Source organism: Tamandua tetradactyla, chromosome 2 (genome assembly GCF_023851605.1).
Source record: "Tamandua tetradactyla isolate mTamTet1 chromosome 2, mTamTet1.pri, whole genome shotgun sequence".
Lineage (NCBI taxonomy): Eukaryota > Metazoa > Chordata > Mammalia > Pilosa > Myrmecophagidae > Tamandua > Tamandua tetradactyla.
The window spans coordinates 170483441-170505564 of record NC_135328.1 but is presented as its reverse complement, the minus strand read 5'-3'; the positions used below and the strand labels follow the sequence as shown (position 1 = coordinate 170505564).

Below are 22124 nucleotides of genomic sequence, written 5' to 3'. Positions count from 1 at the left end.
GTGAGTATTTATTCATTTTTATGAATATCATTTTGTGACAGAAAGAAAATTGTATTTTGACAGAATCATATGAAGTCTAAATTTCATTTAGCTTCCTTACTTAATTGTTGGGACAGGCACCTAAGGCACAGAGAGGGAAATTGTTTCCCCTGGGGTACCTGTTAGTGCCAGAACCAGGGCTAAAACTCAGTTCTCTTGGCCCATGGTTTAATGTTTCATCCCTGACATAATGTAGCTACTCATCTTTTTTAACTTCTACTTTATAGACTGGTACAGGAGCTGGAGGTAAAATGAGGTGCAGTGTTGGTGGTAGAGCAAACAGAAAAAACTCCAGAAATCTCTACCATTTGCTGTTTTGTGAATCCTATTCAACACTATTTAATAATGGTCTAGATAGTAGTGCTGTCCAGTAGAAATATAATGCAGTACTTATATGTAATTTAAAGATTTCTGGTCACCATATTAAAAAAGTGAAAAAGAAACAAGTTAAATAAATTTTAATGGTATATTTTGATAACCCAGTATATTAAAAATATTATTTCAACGTGTAGTCAATAAAAATTACTGAGATAAATTGCAGTTTTTTTCATACTGAGTCTTCTAAATCCTTTGTATATTTTACGCTGTAAGCATAAAATGTTGCGCATGTCAGTGCAATCAAGTTTCCACCATTGTCCAAATGGGTAAAGGCAAGAAAGAGTACATGGCTGGGGAAACAGTTTCTCTAATTATAGAATCTAAAGAAAGACCTTTCTCTATAACTAGGTGAATTCTTTTCTTCAGCCATCTTTTATTCTGCTTTCTTTCTACCACCTTTTATTCACATCTTGAAGTTATAACATATTTGATAGAATTGGAAAATAATTCTGAGGAAGAAACCAAATTGTAATGGAAAAATTCTGGCACTGAGATAGAAGTAAGTATGACAGATGTGCAGGATAGAAATGAGACAGGCCTGTTTTGAGCATATGGTGTATATGTGGTGACTTAAGATTTTTAAAAATTCAACTTAATTTTTTTCCTCTGTACTATTTACTGATTTTTTTTCATCCTTTGCTGTCTCTTGTCAACTTTGTATATTTCTTTTCTAAGCACTTGCTATTTATCTCACTCACCATCCAGTCTGGTATTAACTGCTTTTTTGGTTTGAGATAGGCTTGATAGTGATAATTTGGCAGAGCTGGTATTGAGACCACTTTTTTTTTTTTTTGCATGAGCAGGTACCGGAAATCGAACCTGGATCTGTAGCATAACAGTTGAGAACTCTGCCACTGAGCCACCATTGCCTGCCCTTGAGATAGCTTTTTAGATGAATACAAGCTGGACTTGGGCCACTGTCTCATTCTGCATTTGATAGTTTTATTTCCTTTTATATGTAGCTTAATTAATTATGAATCTTAACACAGGTTAAGATAGAGAATTTTGCCAGCCAGCCCTTGTATTAGTGAAATCATGCATTATCTGCACTTTTGTGTCTGGCTTATTTCATTCAGCATTATGTCCTCAAGTTTCATCCATGTTGTTTTCAGGACTTCATTCTTTCTTATTGCTACATAATATTTCATCTTATGTATATACCACCTTTTGTTTATCCAATCATCTGTTGATGGACTCTTGGATTGTTTCCATTTTTTGGCATTATGAATAATGTTGCTCTAACCATCAGTGTGCAAATGTCTGTTCCTGTCCTTGCTCTCTGGTCTTCTGGGTATATATTGAGTAGTGGAATTGCAACTCGACCCTTAGTTTTCTGAGGAACGGCCAAACTGTCTTCTACAGTGGTGTACCATTTTCCATTCCCACCAGCTGTGAATGAGTGTCCCTATTTCTCCACATTCTCTCCAACATTTGTAGTTTCCTGTTTGTTTAATAAGGCCATTCTTATAAGTGTGAGATGATATCTCGTTGTGGTTTTGATTTGCATTTCCCTTACAGCTAATGAAGATAAACCTCTTTTCATGTGCTTTTTAGCCATTTGTATTTCCTCTTTGGAAAAGTGTCTCTTCATATCTTTTGCCCATTTTATAATTGGGTTGTTTGTCCTTTTATTATTGAGTTATAGGATTTCTTTATATATGTTAAATATCAAACCCTTATCAGTTATATGGTTACCAAATATTCTCTCCCATTGAGTTGGCTGCCTTTTTACCTTTTTAATAAAGTCATTTGAAGCCCAGAAGTATTCAGTCTTGAGGAATTCTCATTTTATTTTTTCTTTCATTGATTGTGCTTTAGGTTTAAGGTCTAAGAAGCTACCTCCTGTCTCTAGGTCTTGAAGATGTTTCCCTTTTGTTTTACTAGGACTTTTGTAGTGCAGGCTCTTATATTTAGTTCTTTTATCCACTTTGAGTTAATTTTTGTACAGGATGTGAGGTAGAGGTCCTGTTTCATTCCTTTGGATAGGAACATCCAATTCTCCCATCCCCATTTGTCGAAGAGACTATTTTGTCCCTGTTTAGTGGATTGGGGGCTTTGTCAAAGATCGTTTGACAAAAGACTTGCTGGTTTATTTCTACACTCTCATTTCAATTCCATCGATTAATATGTTTATCTTTTTCCAGTACCATACTGTTTTGACCACTGTGGCTTTGTAATATTCTTTAAAGCAGTAGGTGTAAGTCCTCCTACTTTGTTGTTCTTTTTTTAGGATGCTTTTGTCTATTTGAAGCCTTTTTCCTTTCCAAATAAGGTTAATGAGTAGCTTTTCCGAGTCTGCAAAGTAGGTTGTTGGAGTTTTGACTGGTGTTGTATTGAATCTGTATCACTTTGGGTAGAATTGACATCTAACCTTCCTATCCATGAACATGAAATGTCTTTCTACCTATTTAGATCTTCATTACTTTCTTTTAGCAATGTTTTATAGTTTTCTTTGTACCGCTGCTTTACATCCTTGATTAAATTTATTCCTAGATACTTGATTCTTTTAGTTGCTACTATGAATGGAATTTTTTTTCTCAAGTGCCTCCTTGGTTAACTCATTCCTAGTGTGTAGAAACACTGTTTTTTTGTGTGTTGATCTTGTATGTCATCACTTTGATGAATTTATTAGTTCAAGTACCTTTGTCATAGATTTCTTGGGATTTCCCAAATATAGGATCATGTCATCTTCAAATAATGAGTTTTACTTCTTCCTTTTCAATGTGGCTGCCTTTTATTTCTTTTTCATGGCTATTTGCTCTAGTAAGCACTTCTAGCACAATGTTGAATAACAGTGGTGACCGTTTGCTGGCTGTGGGTTTTTCATATATGCCCTTTGTCATATTGAGGAAGTTTCCTTTGATTCTTACCTTTTGAAGTTTTTTTAATCAAGAAAGGATGCTGAATTCTGTCGAACGCCTTTTCTGCATTGATTGAGATGATCATGTGATTTTTCCTTTCAATTTGTTAATGCGTTTTGTTACATTGATTGATTTTCTTGTGTTGAACCACCTTTGCATGCCTGGAATAAACCTCACTTGGTCATGGTGTACAATCCTTTTTTTTTTTTTTTTAACTTTTTAAATTGTATTCTATAACATATATACAAAGCAAAGAAAGAAAAAAGCAATAGTTTTCAATGCACTCTACAACAAGTAGTTACAGGACAGATCCCAGAGTTTGTCATGGGCTGCCGTATGATCCTGTCAGATTTTTCCTTCTAGCTACTCCAGAATATAGGAGACTAGAAGGAATAAATTTTTTTTTTTATAATCACAATCGAATTTTTTTTCTTTTGTGAAAAATAACATATGTACCAAAAAACAACAAATTTCAAAGCACAGCACAACAGTTAGTGGTAGAACAGATTCCAGAGCTTGGCATGTGCCACAGTTCCACAATTCTAGGTTTTGACTTCTAGCTGCTCTAAGACACTGGAGACTAAAAGAAATATCAATTTAAAGATCCAGCAATCATGTTCGTCTCTCAAACCCTACCTTCTCTTTATAATTCCACCATCACCTTTGATCTTTCTGTCCCACTCTTTAGGAATATTTGGGCTGTGGCCACTCTAACTCTTTCATGTTGAAAGGGGTTTGTCAACAAAATGGGCTAGGGAGACAGAATAAGCTGATGCTCTGGAGAGGCTGGGCCCTTTAGGTTTCAGGACCTATCTGGTCCAGGGACCCATGTGGAGGTTGTAATTGTCTGGAAAGTTACCCTAGTGCATGGAACCTCTGTAGAATCCTGTATATTGTCCTTAGATGTTCTTTAGGATTAGCTGGAATGATTTTGGTTCGAGTTTACCAAGTTATAATAGGTAGCAATGGCTAACTGAAGTTTGTGTCACAGTGACCTGCAGAGTAGCCTCTCATCTCTGTTTGAACTCTCCCAGCCACTGACACTTTCTTAATTACACTTCTTTTCCCCCTTTTGGTCAGGATGGAATTGTTGATCCCACAGTGCCAGGGCCAGACTAATCCCTGGAAGTCATCACCCATGCCACCAGGGAGACTTTCACCCCTGGATGTCATGTCCCACATTGTGGGACGGGCAATGATTTCACTTGCAGAGTTGGGCTTAGAGAGAGTGAGCCCATACCTGAGCAACAAAAGAGGTCCTCCGGAAGTAACTCTGCCTATAGGTATGCCTAATATCTAGGCAGACTAAACTTCTCTGCTACCCACAATTCATAAGAGCAAGCCTCAAGATCAAGGGCCCAGCCCATTGACTCTGGGTGTCCCCAATGTTTGACACAGTATCAGGGGATTCCCTGATACAAAGTTTAACTGTTTTGTATTTTTTCTCCCATCCCTCAAAGGACTTTGCCAATGCTTTTTTATTATCTGCTTAATATGTTCTAGAATGTATCCAGGCATTGGGGTACAACTCTTTTAATGTGCGATTGGCTTTGATTTGCAAGTATTTTGTTGAGAATTTTTGTATCTATATTCATTAGAGAGATTGGTCTTTAGTTTTGCTTTCTTGTATCATTATCTGGTTTTGGTATTAGTGTGATATTTGCTTCATAGAATGAGTTAGATAGTGTTCCTTCTCTTCAATTTTTTTGGAAGAGTTTGAACAGGAATGGTATTAGTTCTTGTTAGAATATTTGGTAAAATTCCTCTGTGAAGATGTCTGGCCTTGGGGTTTTCTTTGTAGGGAGGTTTTTGATGACTGAATCTCTTTACTTATGATTGGTTTGATGAGGTCTCCTATTTATTGTCAAGTCAGTGTAGGTTGTTTTCTGTGTTTCTAGGAAATTGCCCATTTCATTTGTCTAGTTTGTTGGCATACTGTTGTTCGTAGTATCCTCTTACAGTTTTTTTTTGTTTGTTTATTTGGGGTCTCTGGTGATGACCCCCTCTCATTTCTGATTTTATTTATTTGCATCTTCTCTCTTTTTTTTACTTTGTTAGTCTAGATAAGGGTTTGCCAATCTTCTTGATTGTCTCAAATAACCAACTTTTAGTTTTATTGATTCTCTCTATTGATTTTTTGTTCTGTAATTCAAAGCAGATCAGTTTCTGCTTTGATCTTTGTTATTTCTTTTGTTCTACTTCCTTTAGGGTTAGTTTGCTGCTCTTTCTCTAGTTTCTTCAGTTATTCAGTTAGGTCTTTGGTTTTAGCTCTTTCTTGCTTTTTAATGTAGGCATTTAGAACTATGAATGTCCCTCTCAGTACTGCCTTTGCTGCATCTCATAGGTTGTATTCTCATTTTTATTCATCTCTAGATATTTACTGATTTCTTTTGCAATTTCTTCTTTGACCCACTGATTGTTTAAGAGGTTGTATTTAACCTCCATATATCTGTGAAAGTTCCAGTTCTGCAATGCTTCTTGATTTCCAGCTTCTTCCATTATAATCAGAGACAGTGCTTTGAATAGTTTCAATCTTTTCAAAATTACTAAGACTTGTTTTGTGTCCCAGCATATGATCTATCCTGGAGAATGTTCCACGAGCACTTGAAAAAATGTATATCCTGGTGTTTTCAGGTGCAATAATCTATATATGTCTGTTAAGACTGATTCATTTATCATATTGTTTAGATTTTCTGTTTTCTTATTGAGCCTCTGTCCGATTGTTTCATGTATAAAAGAGAGCGGTGCAAGTGGTCCACGATGGCTCAGCAGGCAGAGTTCTCACCTGGCATGCTGGAGACCTGGATTCCATTTCAGGTGCTTGCCCATGCAAATGAAAAAAAAAAAAAGAGAAAACAGTGTGTTGAAGTCTTTCACTATTACTATAGAACGTCTCTTGCTCCCTTCAGTTTTGCCAGTGTTTGTCTTATTTACTTTGGAGTACCTAGATTGAGTGTATAAACATTTAAGATTGTTATTTCTTTTTGCTGAATTGCCCCTCTTATTAATATATAGTGTCCTTCCTTGTTTCTTTGGACATCTTTACATTTAAAATCTACTTTGTCTGATATTAGTGTAACTACCCCAGCTTTCTTTTGGTTACTACTAACTTCTCATTGGCTATTACTACGGATGGAATTCTTTTTCCATCCTTTAACTTTCAGCCTCTTTGTATCTTTGGGTCTAAGACGAGTCTCTTGTAAACAACATATAGATGGATCATGTATTTTTAATCCATTCTGTCAATCTGTGTCTTTAACTGGGGAGTTTACTCTGTTAACATTAAAATTATTACTGTAAAGACAGTTCTTGATTCAACCATCTTATCCTTTGGTTTTTATCAGATCTATTTTTTTCTCTCTCTCTTTTTATCCTTTAAATTACCCTTGCTAATACCCTTCAATTCTCTGCCCTCCTCCAGACCTCTCTCTCCTCTTTTTTATTTTTCAGCTGACCGAACGCCCTTTAATCTTTCTTGTGGAACAGGTCTCTTGTTAACATATTCTGTCAGCATTTGTTTATCTGTGAAAATTTTAAACTCTCCCTCACTTCCTCACTGCTTTTGACATATTTTTTCTTGTGTCAGAAATGTTCTGTGCCCTCTATATAGTGAACTCATCTTTCAGGAGACTTTTCAAATGTTACTTCTTCTGTAAAGTCTTCCTGATTCACATCCTTCCAACAGGCTATGTTAGGTCCCCCACCCTTCATTTTCATACCATTTGTCAGGTAACATCCAGGGAAGTATTTATTACATGGCATTATGTATTCACTTGTCTCCTTTCCATATTTGGTAGTGAGTTTCTATCCACTGTCACAGGTGCCTGGCATATAGCAGATACTAAAAAATGAAAGCTTATTGTTGATTTTATGAATTTTTAAAATTAATGACTAAATGTTGGGAAATGTGACTTTACTATGAGTTGCATATAAAAGAACTATGGAATTTGTTATCTTTAAACACAAGATGAGCCAGTGGTATGATATGTTTTCTGAAAAACAAAGTGAAATACCTGTGTAGTTTTAGGCTACATAGAAGGAGAGTGGGGAAAGAAACAAGGAATTATTGAGAAGCTCTATGAATCAGGCACCGTCATAGATGACTTTCACATGTATTCCCATGATAACCCTGTCAAGTAAGTGGTGTTATTCCATTTTACAGATGAGAAGACTGAGATTCAAGCCATTTTTAGTAACTTGCATTAGCAAGTCACACAATTAGTAAATGGTGCATCTGGGATTGAACTTGGATTTGTCTCATTTTAAAACCCTATTCAAAATGTTCCTTAATGTTATCAGATTCCCATGCTTCTTGACTAGAAGAGTTAATGCAGATACCCCAACTTGATGCAGAGTTGTCTAAAAACAAAGGAGGAAAGCAGATGAATGAAGAGCAATTTTCTTCCCATCTCTTTTTTTTGACTATTTTGGTTGCAAAGAGCATGCCACTAGATGGTGCTCTTGCCCTGATGGAAAGGTGGAATGTTGCTTGAGTACTGGTGCTTGATTCTCTGCGCCCCCACCCCCATACTAGCCAAAAGCAAAATATTGATGTTTTCACGTAGTATCTACTAAATGGATAAATGGCAACATTAGAGAGGCGATGTGGGGCAAGAACAGGACATATACGAGAAGAAATTCAAATCTGGATTCTGTCACTTATTAGCTTGGTGGCTTTAGGCAATTGACCATTACATTCTGAGCCCTGTTTTCCTTATCTGTGCAATGGACTTCATGCTGTTTACACATAGAATTGTGAGCATAAATTTAATTAATATATTAAGAAGTTGCACATATTTGGGAGTTAGTAGGTTCTTTTAAAAATATTTTTATTGACAGATCTTCACACATATATTCCATACATGGTGTACAATAAATAATAAATGGCTTACAAAATCATCACATCGTTGTGTATTGGTCACCATGATCATTTTTTTAGAACATTTGCATCACTCAAGAAAAAAAAATAAAAAGAAAAAAGAAATTCATGCATACATACCCCTTACCTCTCCCTCTCGTTGACCAGTACAGGACAGATCATTGTTTTTGCACTTTCTTCTGCTAATGCCTTATTTCATTGATTCTGCAACATTTTTTTTTTCATATTTTAACATCTCTGGCATTGGGATACATCTTAAAATCAGTGGCATCTTAGAATGACTCCAGTGAGCTCTTACTTTTAGATTAACATAGAACTCCTCTCCCCTTAGATCTACATCCTGTGAGGACTTGTGTCAATTGTCTTGTCCTTTCACTATGAACAATTATTCTCTTAATTTCTGCCTTTTTTGTTAATTCAATGGCCTTTTTGCAAAGTTCATCTCTTCTCTTTAAATATGACCTGAAAATGTCTTCCCTTGGGCGAAATGGAAACATCTACTTAATTTCTCTAGTCAATACTTAGATGTCATTAGGGCTATATTTTCTGAATATTTATAATATTTCATAACTACAAATTATAAAGTAAATAAAAAAGAATATGATAAAAAGATATTCCAGGAAAACTGCTAAGAAAAAAAAAGGATGGGAAACAGTATTAATATCAGATATAAAAAACATTAAGAAAAAAATTTAAATTGGTATGGAAACAGAGACTACCAAAGACTCATATCACATAGACAATATTCTTTGACAACAGTATGAGAATTTAGAAATCCTTAACAAATAGTAACCACCCCATCTCCTTGCTCTTCGCATGCGTACTCCAAATTAATTGATGGATGGATATAGAAATCATAATGGAAATTATGAAATATTTAAACACAAATGATAATGAAGGGACAACATATTAAAAGGTATGTGTTGCTTCTAAAACAATCTGTAGTTTATAATCTTGAATACATTATAAAATAGAGATTTAAAATTAATTAAGTATTAAATTTAAAATTAAGAAAAGTGTAATACTAAAGAAAGTGTGAAGAAGATAAACATTTATAATGAAATGTTTGTTTCAACAGAGCATCAAAAAACTTCAAGGTGGTTCTATGAAAATAAAGTACTAAAATAAACTGGCAAGATTGTTTTGAGGGAAAAAGCAAAAGCACAAATAATAAGAATGAAGAAGGAGAGATCACTATGTATATACTAGTGTCTTAGTTTACCCTGCTGCTATGACAAATATCACACAGTGGGTTAGGCTTAAACAATAAGCAGTTATTGTCTCATGATTTTGAAGGCTAGGAATCCAAAATTAAGGTATTAACAAGACCACACTTTTTGCCAAAGTCTGTAGGAATCCTTGGGGTTTCTTTCTTGCAATTCTGCCTCTTATCACATGATGATATTCTTCTCCCTGTGTATGCTCTTCATGTTTCTGCTGAATTCTAGGTTTTCTCTGTGGCCTTCTCTCTACGAGACCTCCAGTAATAAAGATTAAAACCCATCCGGATTCAGTTTGGCCACATCTTAACTAAAAAGAACATTTTTTGAAAGATCCCATTTATGATGGGTACAAACCCACAGGAATGTGGATTAAAATTAAGAACCTGTCTTTTGAGAGGATGCATATTTCAGTCTACCACAGTAGACATGAAAAATCCAGAAACATGTTACCACGAATAACTTAATGCCAGTAAACTTGAAAGCTTGTATGTAAATGGATCATTTCCTAGAAGAGTAGAAATCACTAGGATTAATATAAGAAGAGATAGAAAACCTGAAAGTACCATAAACATTTCGAAATTGAACTAGTAGTTAAAATTTACTGACAAAAAAGTGTCAGGTGAATTTTACCATACCTTCTGGGAACAGATACCTCTTTTGTTCCTGAGAGTAGAAATAGAGAGGACCCCTTAACTTATTTTATGAGGTTGGCACAGCCTTGATACAAAATCACACAAGGACATTATAAGAAAGGAAATTTTTCGGCTAGCATCCCTTCTTAACGTGGTTACCAAAATCCTGAACAAAATGTAGTAAACCATAACAGTAATGTATAAACAAATGTACTATGACCAAATAAGGGTTATTCTGGAAATCCCAGAATGCTAATTTAAAAATTAATTAAAGGAGGTGCAAGGGGTTCAATGGTAGAATTGTCACCTGCCATGTGGGAGACCTGGGTTTGAGTCCCCTGGCCCATGTACCTCCCTAAAACAAACAAGCAGACAAACAAACAAAAAAACAAAACAAAAATTCAACAAATGGTGCTACAGTAACAGGATACTCACATGGAAAAGAATGAAATGTGACCCCCTCTATAGAGCATACAAAAACAATTACTTTACAGTATTAACAGATTAGAAGAGAAAAACTGGCCATCTGAGTAAATGTGTAGAAGAAGTAAATGAAATGAAACTAGAGGCAAACACTCTTTACCTGATAAAGGTTATTTTAAAGTTGGAATGAATAAATATTTTATTAATCTTCAATTTCACAAGAATATGTACACTTAGGGACAAATATTGAGGAATATTTGAAAATTCAACTACAGAACAAGATTTAAAGACATAAAATGAAATTTGAAACTTAGAAGACAGCATAGAAGAGGATATCTTAAGCACAAACCATGATGGCAAAGATTAGTAGATTTGGCAACATTCAAATTTAAAAGTTTTGAACAACAAATATACTACAATCAAAAAGAAGACAACCCATGGATAGGAGAGAAAATATTTATAAAACATACAACTTTCAAAAGATTATTACCTGGGCTATATAAAGAAATCAATAAAAAGGACAAATGACTCAATAAGAAAATGTATAAAGGATATTTATAGAAGAGGAAATAAGAATGACAGTAAGTGTAACTAGATTCCTATTCTCAGTGGTATCAATGCAAACTAAAAATCCAGGACATTAGTATTTTCATCAGATTACCAAATATTTATAAAGTCTGATTGTATCTATTGCTGGCCAGTGAGTGGGAAATAGGAACGCTCATACATTGCTGGTAGGGATGTAAATCAGTACAGTTACTTAGGAGAGCAGTATTGCAGTATTTTAAAAGGTTGAAGGAATGCCTAATTCCATAACCCCTTAATTCTATTTTAGAGTTTATGCTTGAAACATTCTTGCCCCAGTGTTACAAGAAGACATTTAAAGTGATGGTTATTGCAGCATTGTTGGAATAAGAAAATTAAAAGCAACCTTAACATACACAGGAGAATTAGTAAATCATGATATATGTATGTGATGAAATAGCAGATAGAATGAAAATGAATACATATGTATGTGTATATTTATATATATTTTAAGGTGGCTAAACCTCAAAGCAATATTGAGTTTAAAAAGCAAAGCAATTTGCATTTAGATGTATGAAGAGAAATGATATATTGCTGGATATATTACTGGATGTATTTATATATAGTAAAGATTTAGAAACATGGGCTGAAACATACACACACACACACACACACACACACACACACACCAGCTTTAGGAATGCCATTACCTCTGGGTAAAGAGGAAGAGTGAAATGGGAGACAAATGGTTTTTGCCTATATCTCTAATTTATCTGATGTTTTCTTTCTTTTTAAAAATATGAGGGAAATATTGCAAAATGCAAACATTTGTTAATCAAGTTGGGTTAGATCATTGATGCATTATATTCTTCTTTGTACTTTTCTGTATGTTTGAATATCTTACTTTTTAGAAAAAGTTATACTGTGTGCGCAGCGATATGAAGGACATGAAAGACTCAGAATCCCCTAACTCTGCCTTGTTGTGAAAATGAAATGAGATATTAGATAGGAAAGAAATACTACCTTTTCTCCTTAAAGTAAGTCATTATATCAAACTCTTAAGCACGTGTGACTTACTTTTTGGCTTTAATGGAAGTTAGAAGTGAATAACTTGAGATACTCTTTTTTTAAAAAATATTTTTGAGAAATCTTCACATACATACATTCCATCCACAGTATACAGTGATTCACAATATCATTGCTTTGTTGTGTATTCATCACCATGATCATTTTTAGAATGGAACATTTGCATCAGTCCAGAAAAAGAAATAAAAGGAAAAACGCATATATCTGATATCCTTTATATACCCTCCCTCTCGTTGACCATTAGTATTTCAATCTACCTACTTTTTATTTTATCCCTTATCCCCCCCCATTATTTATTTATTTATTTTCCTTATTTTTTTACTCATCTCTCCATACCCTGAATAGAGGGAGCATCACATACAAGGTTCTCACAATCACACAGTCACATTGTAAAAGCTATACAGACAGTTGTCTTCAAGAATCACGGCTACTTGGCACACCTACCATTGCCCAGAGCTGTGCTGGCTCCCAGGTCCAAGCTGTCCCACATACCCTAGCAAGAGCAGGCTGCAGAATTGGGGGCACCTGGCATGCAAGAGCCGGAGCCGCAGCCCCTTGGAGAGCTGCAGTACCTGAGGAAGATAGAGCATATTCTTCACTGTGGCTCCAGGAAGTAGGACCGAAGTGGCATCAGCATCCTGTCTGTGCTCCGCCTGTTGGCACGCAGTAGCCTGAGAAATGAATTTCCTCTGCTGACCACCAAACGTGTATTCTCAAAGGGTGTTTTGGAAGAAATTGCTGTGGTTTATCAAGGGATCTACAAATGCTAAAGAACTCTCTTCCATGAGAGTGAAAGTCTGGGAATCCAGTGGATCCTGTGACTTTCTGGATGGCCCAGGATTCTCCACCAGAGAAGGACGAGTTTGGGGCCCATTTTATGGCTTTCCAATGGAGACATTTTGGGGTGGAATACAAAGATATGAATTCACATTATTCGGGCCACAGTGTAGACCAGCTGTGAAATGTGATCTACAGAATCAAATCTACCCAACGACAGAAGAATCATCATGTGTGTTTGGAATCCAAGCGATCCTCTTCTGATGGCGCTGCCGCCATGCCAAGCCCTCTGCTGGTTCTATGTGGGCAATGGCGAGCTCTTTTTATTTTTCGTTTAAAACTGATTCATTTAATCTGTTATTTTTGCACAGGTAATGTATTCATACAATAAAAATTTCAAAATTACGAAAGAGTGATAATTAAAATGCCTTTCTCCTACCCCTTTTTCTTTTTAAAAAAATTTTTTTGCTATTTTTTAAATACCAAAAAACACCAAACAAACGCAAACATTCTTAACTTGTGATCATTCTGTTCTACATATATAATCAGTATTTCACAATATCATCACATAGTTGCATATTCATCATCATGATCATTTCTAGGAACACTGCATCTATTCAGAAAAAGGAATAAAAAGAAAACATAAAAAAATTTATACATAGCATACCCCTTACTCCTCTCTTTCATTGGTCACTAGCATTTCAATCTAAATTTATTTTAACATTTGTTCCCCCTATTATTTATTTTTATTCCATATATTCTACTTGTGTGTTGACAAGGTAGATAAAAGGAGCATCAGACACAAGATTTTCACAATCACACAGTCGCATTGTGAAAGCTATACCATTATACAATCATCTTCAAGAAACATGGCTATTGGAACACAGCTCTACATTTTCAGGCAGTTCCCTCCAGCCTCTCCATTACATCTTGACTAACAAGGTGATATCTACTTAATGTGTAATAACCTCCAGGATAACCTCTCGACCCTGTTTGGAATTTCTCAGCCATTGATACTTTGTCTCATTTCACTTTTCCCCCTTTTGGTTGAGAAGGTTTTCTCAATCCCTTGATGCAGAGTCTCAACTCATTCTAGGATTTCTGTCCCACGTTGAATGGCGATCTCTTGTGCCAGCTGTACCAGTGGTTGGAATTCATGGGCCTCAGAGTGCCTTTCAACATCACCAGCTACACCCTGCTCAACTACATGACTGCACACATCATAGGCCTGAAGCCAGGTAGCTTTGTATGTACTTTGGGAGATGCACATATGTACCTGTATCACATCAAGGCAATGAAAATTCAATTTCAGAGAGAACCAAGACCTTTCCCCAAGCTCTAAATTCTTTGAAAAATTGAAACAATTGACGACTTCAAAGCTGAAGACTTTCAGATTGAAGGGTACAGTCCTCATCTGACTATTAAAATGGAAATGGCTGTCTAAAGTGCTTTAAACAGACTTGTTTCAAGGATGTTGTTCGTCTTTAGGGGTTGGATGGTGTATTAGTTAGGGTTCTCTAGAGAAACAACAGGGAACACTTGCAAATATAAAATTTATGAAAGTGTCTCACGTGACCGTAGGAACGCAGAGTCCAAAATCCACAGGGCAGGCTGCGAAGCCGATGACTCCGATGGATGGCCTGGATGAGCTCCACAGGAGAGGCTCACCAGCCAAAGCAGGAATGCAACCTGTCTCCTCTGAGTCCTCCTTAAAAGGCTTCCCATGATTGCATTTAGCATCACTAATTGCAGAAGACACTGATTACAAATGGAATCAGCTGTGGATGTAGCTGACGTGATCATGACCTAATCCTATGAAATGTCTTCATTGCAACAGACAGGCCAGTGCTTGCCCAATCAGATGAACAGGTACCACAACTTGGCCAAGTTGACACCTGTCCCTAACCATGACAGATGGCAAGTGAATTCTTTTTGCTATAAAGGAAAAGAATTAGGTCAAAAACCTATTGGTTGTAAAGAAAAAAAACCTGGACCCTGCCCATGTTAAAAAGAAAAAAAAAAATCCAAACAAAACCTATTGGTGTGTGCATGGGTGGTTCAGTGATAGAATGCTCACCTTCCATGAGGGAGACCCGGATTCGATTCCCGGATCACGTACTTAAAAAAAAACAAACACCTATTGGTTACCTATTAGCTGTTATTTACTTTAAAATACCTTCCTTTTAAGGTTGTTGCTACAAGCAAATGTAACTGCTAGTTGTTTTAGTAACAAGAGACTTTGAACTTGATTAACTCACTGAGGATATATAAAAAACTAAGATTATGAATAAGGTCAGGGAAGTAAAAATTTATATTCAAAAAACATGTGCATGCTTTTCAAACTCATATCTCTATAAAGAAGGTCAGCAAATTTCAAGAATTATGTTAACTGTTCCCTCAAAATTTAGGGAGCTGATATAACACCATAATGGAGTTCATAGTGTGCTTAAGAACACTTAGTTACATTTATTTACGTTGCTTTAATAAAGCCATGTTCTGCTCTTATCAGTGTTCCTGTGTAAAATAGATTTGGCCAAACCCTGGTAAACAAACCAGCTGTATTCTCTTTCACATGCTAATTATAGAATCAAACTATTTTGCCTATGTAAGAGAAATTAAAAAAAAAAAGTCAACACAGCTCAACAGTTTCGGGTATTTCCCTTTAGCCACTGCAATATACCATAATCTAAAAAGAGATGTCTGTATAATGCATAAGAATAACCTCCAGGATAACCTTTTGACTCTGAAATCTCTCAGCCACTGCAACTCTTTTTTTCGTTTCATTTCTTTCTTCTCCCTTTTGGTCAAGAAGGCTTTCTCAATCCCATGGTGCTGGGTCCCAGCTCCTTCCAGGAGATTTATACCCCTGGGAGACATGTCTCACCTAGGGGGAAGGGCAATGAGTTCACCTGCTGAGTTGGATTAGAGAGGCCACATTTGAACAAAGAAAGAGGCTCTCTGGGGGTGACTCTTAGGCATAATTATCAGTAAACTCTGTTTCTCCTTTGCAGGAATAAGTTTCATAGGGGTGAACCCGAAGATTGAGGACTCAGCCTGTTGAATTGGTTGTCCCCACTGCTTGAGAGAATATCAGGAATTCCCCAGTTGGGGAAGTTTAATATTTCCTTCTTTCTCCCCAGTCCCTCAAGGGGACTTTGCAATACTCTTTTATTTTCTGCCAAAATTCCTCTGGGATATATTGGGGCATCACACTAACTTGTACAAACCAGCAAGATCTTATTCCCTATTGAAGATTCCCTGTAATTATGGTGTTCAAATAAACTGATCATGCAAGTTAAATTAGATAATGTGCTATGCAAAACATAAATTGTGCACCAAATAAACATCTCTCCCTTTGGTCTCACACAGAAGTTGAGATTTTAAAATATGGTTCATATTTTTTTGTCTGATTTACCTTAGTCCTACCCAGATTAGTTTCATTCATATCTCTAATTGAAGTCTGATTACTTTTTTGGTGGTTTTAACAATTGTTGTATAAGGTAATGCTGACTTTCATAGCTGTAGAACTGTAGCTCTGAGTCTCAGGTGTCACGCAAATACCAGAAGTTCCAGGGATATAACAGGTTATACACAAAGAGCTCAGCATCTTAGAATTTAGAAATAACAATTACAGCTCCAGAATAGATATGACTGCTGTAAGAGTTTACAATCTAGGAACCTTTATAATAGGCCTTCATCTGATAACCTGTGCTCTTGAATTTAATTCTCGGAGTTTGCGCATTATAGTTGAAAGGCATACTCACCAGCAACGAGGTGGGAACAAAGGAATTCAGGCCATGGCTTTATTTCAGGAATAAACAGCTGCCTGGGCAGTGTTTCGAGATAGAGAGAAATGGCCACCTAGAGGTGGCAGGAGATAGGGTTTTTCTGGCTTAGAGGTAGGGAGTTGGGAGGCAAGGGTTAGACAGGTTTCTAGTGCCTAGTTTTCAGCTATAGGGGACTAAATTAGGAGTTGGCAGCTTTCCATTGGTAGTTTAAAATTTAAGTGCTGCGGGGTTGTAATTGCCAGAGGGTGGATCTTGAGTAAGGGGAGTTTACCACAAGAATGCATCTGCCTGAGGGTGGAGGTTGAGTAATGGGACATTATCGATAGCAAGAGGGCCGTTGATAAGAGGGTGAAGGAGATGCTGGCCTGGTGTGGATTGGGATAAAAGAGGCTTTCTGAAATATTTGCCAGGCGTAGGATACATCCTGTGGGGAAGAGGTCCTGTGCTCCAGGCTTAACAATAGTTAGTCCCTGTTAGTGAGGCATATCTTTTCGTTTCTGGCTTATACTGTGAAGTTTCTGAGGGCTCTGAGGTGTCTGTCATTTCTCTAGGCTCTGTTGTTTCTGACTCTCTCCAAAATGTTTCCGCTTTTAAAGGATTCCAATAAACTAATCAAGACCCACCTGGAATGGGTGGAGTCACCTAATCATAGTCCACGCCCACAATTGGGCGAGCCACATCTCTATGGAGATAATCTAATCGAAGCTTCTGCATACAATGTTGAATCAGGATTAAAAGAAATGGTTGCTTCTGCAGGATTCGGTCAGGATTAAAACATAGTTTTTCTAGGTTAACATAATACTTTCAAACTGACACATCCTCACTCCTATTTCTGATTTTATTTGCATCCTTTCTCTCTCTGTCAGCCTTGCTAAGGATCCGTTGATTTTACTGATTTATGGTTTTGACGATTCTCTCTGTTATTTTCATGTTATCAATTTTATTTGTTTTTGTTCTGATCTTCTATATTTCTTTCCTTCTCTTTGCTTTAGGGTTTGCTTGCTGTTCTTTCTTTAGTTCCTGCAGTTGAACAGTTAATTCCTTGATTTCTACTCTTTCTTCTTTTCTATTATAGGCCCTTAGGGCAATAAATTTCCCTCTAGCAACTTTGCTGCATCCCATAAATTTTAATATGTTTCTTGATTTTCATTTGCCTTGCGATATTTACTGATTTCTCTTTTAATTTCTTCCTTGACGCACTAGTTGTTTAAGAGTGTGTTGTTTAATGTCCATATATTTGTGAATTTTCTGGCTTTCCACCTGTTACTGATTTCCAACTTCATTCCATTGTGATCTGAGAAAATGTTTTGTATAATTTCAGTCTTTTAAAATTTATTGAGACTTGCTTTGTGACCCAACATGTGGTCTACCCTGGATGATGGTTCATGAGCACTTGAGAAAAATGTGTATCTTGCTGTTGTGGGGTGTAATGTTTTGTAAATATCTGTTAAGTCTAGTTCATTTATTTATCGTATTATTCATAACCTCTGTTTCTTTACTGATCTTCTATCTAGGTATCCATTGATGAGAGCACTGTATTGAAGTCTCCGTCTGTTGTTGTAGTGATGTCTACCTCTCCCTTCAGTGTTGACAGTGTGTACCTCAAGTATTTTGGGGCACTCTGGCTCAGTGCATAAATATTTATGAATTTTATGTCTTCTTGATGAATTAATCCTTTTATTAATACATAGTGTCCTTCTTTGTCTCATAATTGTTGTCTAATTTGTTGACTATTAGCATAGCTACCTCCACTCTTTTCTGGTTGTTGTTTGCCTGAAGTATCTTTTTCCAACCTTTCACTTTCAGTCAGTTTTGTCCTTGGGTCTAAAGTGAGTCTCTTATAGACAGTATATAGATGGGTCCTGTTTTTCAATCCTTTCTAACACATAACAAACGCAAACATTCTTTATTTTGATCATTCTGTTCTACATATGTAATCAGTAATTCACCATATCATCACATAGTTGCATGTTCATCATCATGATCATTTCTGGGAATATTTGTATCTATTCAGAAAAGGAATTAGAATGAAAACAGAAAAAAATTTATATATACCATACTCTTACCCCTCCCTTTCATTGATCACTAGCATTTCAAATTAAATTTATTTTAACATTTGTTCCCCCTATTATTTATTTTTATTCTATATATTCTACTTGTCTGTTGACAAGGTAGATAAAAGGAGCATCAGACACAAGATTTTCACAATCACACAGTCACATTGTGAAAGCTATATCATTATACAATCATCTTCAAGAAACATGTGACTACTGGAACACAGCTCTACATTTTCAGGCAGTTCCCTTCAGTCTCTCCATTACATCTTGAATAACAAGATGGTATCTTCTTAATGCGTAAGAATAACCTCCAGGATAATCTCTCGACTCTGTTTGGAATCTCTGAGCCATTGAGACTTTGTCTCATTTCACTCTTTCCCCTTTTGGTTGAGAAGGTTTTCTCAATCCCTTGATGCTGAGTCTCAGCTCATTCTCGGATTTCTGTCCCATGCTGCCAGGAAAGTCCACACCCCTGGGAGTCATGTCCCACATATACAGGAGGAGGCTGGTGAGTTTACTTGTTGTGTTGGCTGGGGAGAGAGGCCACATCTGAGCAACAAAAGAGGTTCTCTTGAGGGTGACTCTTAGGCCTAATTTTAAGTAGGCTTGACCTATCCTTTGTGGGGTTAAGTTTCATATGAACAAACGCCAAGACTGGGGGCTCAGCCTAATAACTTTGGTTGTCCACACTGCTTGTGACAGTATCGAGAATTCAACTTGGGGAAGTTGAATTTTCCCCCTTTCTCACCATTCCCTGAAGGGGACTTTGCAAGTACTTTTTTATTCACTGTTCAAATCACTCTAGGATTTATTGGGGCATCACTCTGGACAAATCAACAAAATCTCATGTCCTACTCAAGGTTCCATGTACTTATGGTGTTCAATTGAGCTGTCTACATAAGTTATATTAGGAAATGCACTAGTCAAAATATAAATTTTGTACCAAATAAACATTTTTTGCTTTAATCTGACACATAAGTTGAAATTTTAAAATATTAATTACCATCTATTTTCAGCACCCAGCAGTAATGACATTCCTTTGTTCTTCCTCATGCAAAAACATTTTTTAAATTTGTACATTTAGTCACCATCATTATACACTCTAGGCATTCCTAGATTATACCATCTCAATCTTTATCCTCTTTCTTTCTGATTTCATTTGTGCCCCCAGCTCTCCTCCCTCTATCATTCTCACATTCAGCTTCATTCACTGTTTTAATGAATTGTATTACAGTTAGGTAGTATTGTGCTGTCCATTTCTGAGTTTTTATATTCAGTCCTGTTGCACAATCTGTATCCCTTCAACTCCAATTACCCAGTATCTTACCCTATTTCTGTCTCCTCATGGTCTCTGTTACCAACGAAATTCTCCAAGTTTATTCACTAATGTCAGTTCATATCAGTGAGACCATACAGTATTTGTCCTTTTGTTTCTGGCTAATCTTATTCAGCATAATGTCCTTAAGGTCCATCCATGTTGTTACATACTTCGTAACTTTATTCTGTCTTACAGCTGCATAATATTCCATCGTCTGTATATATCACAGTTTGTTTAGCCACTCCTCTGTTGATGGACATTTTGGCTGTTTCTATCTCTTCGCTATTGTAAATAATGCTGCTATAAACATTGGTGTGCAAATGTCTGTTTGTGTCCTTGCCCTCATGTCCTCTGAGTAGTTACCTAGCAATGGTATTGCCAGGTCATATGGCAGTTCTATATTTAGAACTATATATATAGTTCTATATGTATTTTTTGTTCTTTTTTTAGTTCTATATATTTTTGAGGAACCTGTCTACGTCTTTTGAGTGGGGAGTTTAATAAGTTAAAATTAATGTTAAAATTAATGTTAAAATGTAAAATTAATGTTATTGCTATAAAGGCAGTACTTTCTTCTACAATTTTGTCTTTTGAATATTTTATGTCTTTTTTTCTCTCTCTTTTTATTTGTACTTATAGTCTTCATTTCTACACTGTTCTCCAGACCTCTCTCTCTCCTGTGTTTTCCTCTCAGCTGTAGTGCTCCCTTTGTTATTTCTTATAGAGCCGGTCTCTTTGTCACAAACTCTCATGAGTGTTTGTCCTCATTTTTGAAGGACAGTTTTGCAAGTATAGAATTCTTGTTTGGCAGTTTTTCTCTTTCAGCATCATAAATATATCATACCACTGCCTTCTTGCCTGTGTGGTTTCTGCTGAGAAATCCGCATCTAGTCTTATCAAGCTTCCCTTGTATGTGATAGATCGCTTTTCTCTCACTGCTTTCAGAATTCTCTGTCTTTGACATTTTCCAATCTGATTAGTAAATGTCTTGGGGTAGGTCTAGGCAGATCTATTTTGTTTGGGGTATGCTGCACTTCCTTGGATCTGTAATTTTATGTCTTTTATAAGAGATGGGAAATTTTCAGTGATTATTTCCTTTGTTATTCTTTCTGCCCCCTTTCCCTTCCCATCTCCTTCTGTAACGTACATATTTGTGTACTTCATGTTGTAATTTAGTGCTCTAAGACCCTGCTGATATTTTTCCATCCTTTTTCGTATCTGTTCTTTTGGTATAGAATTTCAGATGTCCCCTCTCTAGTTCACTAATCCTTTCTTCTGCCTCTTCAAATCTGCTGTTGTAAGTCTCCAGTGTGTTTTTCATCTCTTCTGTTGTGCTTTTCATTCCCATAAGTTCTCCCAATTGTTTTTTCAAGCTTTTGATTTCTTCTTTATGTTGACCCAATGTCTTCTTCATATCCCTCATCTCTTTTGCCTCCACTTGTTGATTTGATTTTTTACTTGATTTAGCATGTTTGATTGAACATTAATTACTTTTTTCAACGCCTATATCTCATTTAAAGTGTTAATTTGTTTCTTAGACTGGGTCGTATCTTCGTTTTTCTTAGTATGACTCATAACTATTTCAGCATCAAAAAATTGGTTTATTCTGGAGGTCATTTTCCCTTTTACTTAGGGTTTTCTTGTTGTTTGGCTTTTTTCTGTTTTTTTTTGGTGTTCCATTCAACTTATTCTGATCCCCTAGCATGGCTTCTATTTAGCTGTTCAGAACTTTTTAGCTCTTGTTTTTCTCATTTGTGTCCTGCCTGAGTGGAACCTTTTTTTTTTTAGAATTGTCTCTCTAGATACCATCGACCCCAGTCAGATTTTCCCAGACAAGACCAGCCCAGGTCTCAGGAGGCGGGTGTAATCAGCATTCAGTTTCCCTGGGGATGAGACCCAGGAGGTTGTTAGAGATTTCTGTGAAGCCTCTGGACTCTGTTTTTCCTTTCCTTACCAGGAGGTGGTGTTTGTCAGACCATAGCTCTTCAGCTGCCTTTAATTCTTAGCTGACCCTGTAGCTGCCAGGAGTGTGTTTGAGACAGAGGCTGAGGTAGAAGTTCAGTTTAGGGCTTAGCCTCTGTGGTGTAAATTCTTTGAGGGCTGCCACTTGATCTGGGCCCTGCCCCCCTTTTCCTAGG

At 36.4% G+C, this 22124-nt stretch overlaps 1 protein-coding gene and 1 pseudogene across 9 annotated transcripts in view; both read left to right on the top strand.

Annotated features, from left to right (window-relative positions):
- OSBPL9 (oxysterol binding protein like 9) overlaps positions 1 to 22124 on the top strand; it is a 248303-nt gene that overhangs the window by 67619 nt on the left and 158560 nt on the right. The gene's annotated exons all lie outside the window — the stretch shown is intronic.
- LOC143674247 (thymidylate synthase pseudogene) lies at positions 8 to 18119 on the top strand (annotated as a pseudogene).